General features: G+C 40.1%; 1 long non-coding RNA gene across 1 annotated transcript; it reads right to left on the minus strand.

The window, feature by feature from the left end:
• Nucleotides 1-414: 414 nt before the first annotated feature.
• On the minus strand, nucleotides 415-3,217 carry LOC131896064 (uncharacterized). Its single transcript, XR_009375354.1, has 4 exons — nucleotides 2,859-3,217; nucleotides 2,073-2,154; nucleotides 1,549-1,649; nucleotides 415-618 (listed from the first exon to the last, which is right to left on the minus strand). It is a non-coding gene; the product is annotated as an uncharacterized LOC131896064 (long non-coding RNA).
• Between the last annotated feature and the right edge of the window lie 1,437 nt (nucleotides 3,218-4,654).

Genomic DNA, 4,654 nt, shown 5'->3' on the forward strand with positions numbered 1-4,654 from the left:
GAGAGGAAGGAGGGGAAACTGTGGTCAGGCTTAAATGAATGAATGAATAAATCGAAGTCAGTTTGGGGCTGAGACTTGACTGTACAGACAACACAGACTGTGGACTGGAACGAGTGAAGAATGACTCTTACCAAAGTAAGAGTTCCTATAGAAACAACAAAAAGCAACAGAAGATGACAGCCTAAATTAGGAATAATTTTTATACTGAAATTAACATCACCTGATGGTATATTTATAAACTCTACCTTCTGCTTTAACATGAACTGAGACAAGAAAAATACAGTGAAAATATTGGGTGTATTATGTATGTATATATGTATTATATTCAGGAATACTAGTAAATTTGAGAAATGCCATATCATTTCAAGAATTTATGGAAAATTATGTTTCAAATTTTTGAAAATTGGTGTGGGGATGTGGTTCAGTTGTTAGAATGTTTTTTTTTTTTGGCATGCAGGAAGCCCTGGAATAGACCTCTTTAACAATATAGAACAGGAATGGGAGTAGAATCCTGTAGTCCTGGTACTTGGAAAGTTGGAATGGGAGGATCAAAAGTTCAAATACTTGGTAAATCGTGAGTTGGAGGATAGGCTGGGATAATTACATGAGACCATGTTTCTGAAAAGAAAAAGAGAAAATAAAACTGAGAAAATTCTCTTTCAATTCCTTAAGTATTGCTTACTAAGTACGTGCATTAAGTCATCAGTATGTTGTGTAAACTATCTACTGAGACACTGTAGTTATCCCGATTTTGTAGAAGACGCTGAGATGTAATTAAAACAAATTTTACTACTAGTAAACATTAGGGTTTGAGTGAAACACAGATCTGCTCCCATCAAATAATTAAAGGGGACGAGTTCCTCATGGAGATGTGTAGCATCACTTAAAATGATTGGAGGCATGTAATGATGGACACATGGGCACCTGGACAATGCGGTGTAAATGATCAGTTTTCACTGGCTCTGAGCATCTGTCACCCTGTGAAGCATGACTTCAACTCTTGCTTATTTTCTGTCCTTTGCTCACTAACAGAGATTGTTAAAACTCATGTTCCATTATGGAAAAACTTTGTCCTGGTGCTTTTGTAAATGGATCCTTTGATTGATATAATTAAGAGGAGGGAATGCACATGGGAGACACAGATGATCTACTTCAGCCTGCTACCATCATAAGGCAACTTTATTACTTTTTTTTTTGGTGAGGAAAAATTTAGCAATTATAAAACTTGAATATGCAATTACTAGGTGTCACAGGCCTTGTAGCTGTTCACGAGGCCCTTTTCAAATGTAAATATAGCATGCACATATCTCCACACAATGGACTTTTCATCTGCCATTGGAAATGAGGAACTGAATAAGCTCCGCTGTGTGCTGAGGAATAAAGAAAGGGGTGTCTGTTCCTTACAATGTGGTGACAGGAAATGTTTCTGGGGAAGGTGAATGACATGATTCCTGCAAAACACCTTTCATGTTTGCGTTTCCCACCTGTCTGCGATCAGAGTGCAAAGCCCACGGAAAATGTCAGCCTCTTGTTCCTGTTAAAACCCACCACCTTAGTTCACTGGAGACCTGCTTGATGGAGGGCTTGATGTCCTGTGCTTCCTGTAAGGAACGACAACAGGCTGGAACATCTGGTGTGCACTTCTTGCTCTGCATAAGTAATGAAGATATCATGGTAAAGAGATGAATGGTGTGACCTTTGGCGAGTTATTTCTTTTAATTCATGACAGTAACTTTAAATTTCTTTTCTGGTTATCATCTATGGCTTGGTTCAATAGGCAGTGAATAAAGGAAAAGAATACACATGAGAATATACTTGTCTCCCTGGCAATTGTGGGCACCAGCTTTCTAGCAGACATATTCAACTTCTGAGCGACAGACCATATGCATCCCAGGACAGCTATGAATATAGTACAATACAAAATCATAAACTTATTCAAAGCACTATGTTTTCTTGGTGATTTTTTGCTTGTTTTTATAATTTGTGGTTCTCAAATATGAACTTTGTAGCTAACAAAGTTGTGTCATGATATTTCACTCATTGAAAAGTTCTGAGAATATTAGGAAACCGACCTTGCAGCTTATCTTCAAGGTTCATTCTTTCATTCACCCACTGAAAGGACGTCCTTTCCACAGGCAGGCCCAGGTATCCAGTCTGGCTTGTCAGCCAACAGAGGACAGTAAAAAATATACAAGGGTCATTCTAAGAAGAGTGTCTAAGATAAATTATATCTTCTGCTTCTTTCATGGACATCTTGCTAATGTGGATAACAAGGAAGGACCCAAATGTGTGAGCTCGGTCATGCTGAGAAGGCCAGAGTCACCACCTAGGGAAACCTTAAGAGGTAACAGGCTGATGCTCTGGTAGTTCAGACATTTTCGACAAGGCTTAAAAAAGAATACTTGCGTAAATTAATATACATACTTGACTGAAACAATAAATAAACTTACATAGACCAGAGAACTCAGGCATTTAACAAATGTTATACTAATTTTGTGGGAAAGCAAATATGCACACATATACATACATGTACAATCTCCCCCCCCCCCACACACACATGTACACACACACACTCATGTAGTTGGTGAGGTTAACATTTAAATCACTACACTAAGAAAAATACTTTACCCTCCATAATGTAGGTGGGCCTGATTCAGTTTGGTCAAGGTCTTAATGAAAGCAACAACTAGCCAAACAGTTGACTGCTGGGGTGGGGGGCACAATTCCACCAGCCATTCCTTCACACTGAAAAGCCCCTGATTGCCAGCCTGCCAGCCTGTGCTACAAATTTTTCACTTACTAGCCTTGACACCTCATTTTGTCACACATCCTTCCCTTGACACCTGTTATTACCTTACCTCAAACATAACCTGAAGCTGTCTTCCCTGTGAATGCGGAAAAACAAAGACACCATTCACTGCCCCTCCCAGCCTGCTGCTACAATGCAATGGCAGGGAAAATAGGCAGCCAGCACTGGTCACACTCAGCATAGCAGAAACCCCACAATGGGGAGGCGTGGCTGGGAGGCTGCCCTTTGTACTACCCAGTGGAAGCCTAGGAGGCAGAGGAAACTGAGTCCTTCATCCAGTTCCCAGCTTGTGTCCAGAATTGGAGCTGCAGGTTGGAAGAATCAAGTTGAGAAAATTAGAAAGAGTCGCCCCTGCCCCACACCTGACTGCTAGATCAGAACAGTTTTCTATCACTGACCCTGCTTGCAGCCCTGCAGCAGAGAGTACTCCCCGATGTAAGGACAGATGACACAGTAGCAAGACCTTTATGTGTCACAAAGAGAGAGAACTTCACAGGAGCCTCTCTGGATCTGTAAGGTGTCTTGTGAGGCATAACACAGGAAGTACCTACTAGTTAGTACCTAGCTACCTTTTATGCATGTGTCTACGCACTTACATCTGTGAGGAAATTTAATTTATAGAAGAGGCAAGGTGAGGGATTAACAATACCTTAGCTGGTATTAGAATAGAAAAATTTCAGTAAAATAAAGCTATAAAAGTTAAGTTACTATTACTTTTCTTTTAAGTGAGAGGAAACACTCATGGCAAGAAACATACTTGCTAAACCAAACTCCTATTAAAAATAGATACTGGAAAGTATATTTGAACTAAAAAAATGCTCCTCATAAAAACATTGTAAAAATATCTCTTTTCCATTAAGCTTAGATGTAGCTATTTCTAAATTGCTTCCAGATATCTTACAAAATTTTATTGAGAAAAATTAAAACTTGTGAGGAAAAATGCAATTTCATATACTTAACCATATTTAAATGTTCTTAACAATTAACTACAGTTAATTGGTAACACATTGTTGATGGCTGTGCCACCGATGCACAATATACTAGCTAAATACAAAAATGAAAAAATAATAAAATGGAATGTTTCACATATACTAATCCTAATAGAATATGTATCCACTTCCACTGCCCCTTGCAGCACAGTATCCTTAAACATACTCATGCCATGAAGCTGAAGAATTTGCAAAATAAGTCTGCCTCTGAAACCCTCCTTTAACATCCCACACTGCCCATTTCCATCCCTCCCTCAGACCTTCTGTCTTCCAGGGGACATACAGCCATCACACTTGGTGGTCACTCAGGAGATTACCTATGTCTTCCTTCCCCTTCGCCATTCTCATCTCCTTAAGATACTCCCTGACCTGCCATTACCACCACCTCAGCTGCTCCTCCTGGGGCATGTCTCCACTTGTGGTACTGACCCCATATTCCTCCAACATCTGCCCCCACTGCTCTCCTTGGAGCCGGAGCCAGAGCCCTATTTAAAACACCTCCCTGGTCAATCCCCTTCCCCTACCTGCTAGCCTATCCATCTCTACTCAGCATATCTGGGATTGCTTGGAATCTGAACCCGAAAATTCAACAAGAACTTCAAATCTGGACAAACTAGAGCCATTCTTAGCTAGGACTTCCCAGGGCTATAATAAAATACCATGAAAAAAAAAAAACACTGTGGAGACAAAAGTGTTTATTTCAATATGTGCATCCTGATAACAGTCCCCAATGAAGAACAGTCAGAACAAGACCTCAGGGCTAGAACCTGGAATTAGTAACTAATGCAGATACCATGGAGGAATGTTGCTTACTGTCTTGCTCTTTCTGGCTTGCTCAGAATATTTCATATGCCAG

The sequence above is a fragment of the Peromyscus eremicus genome, chromosome 19, assembly GCF_949786415.1.
Source record: "Peromyscus eremicus chromosome 19, PerEre_H2_v1, whole genome shotgun sequence".
Lineage (NCBI taxonomy): Eukaryota > Metazoa > Chordata > Mammalia > Rodentia > Cricetidae > Peromyscus > Peromyscus eremicus.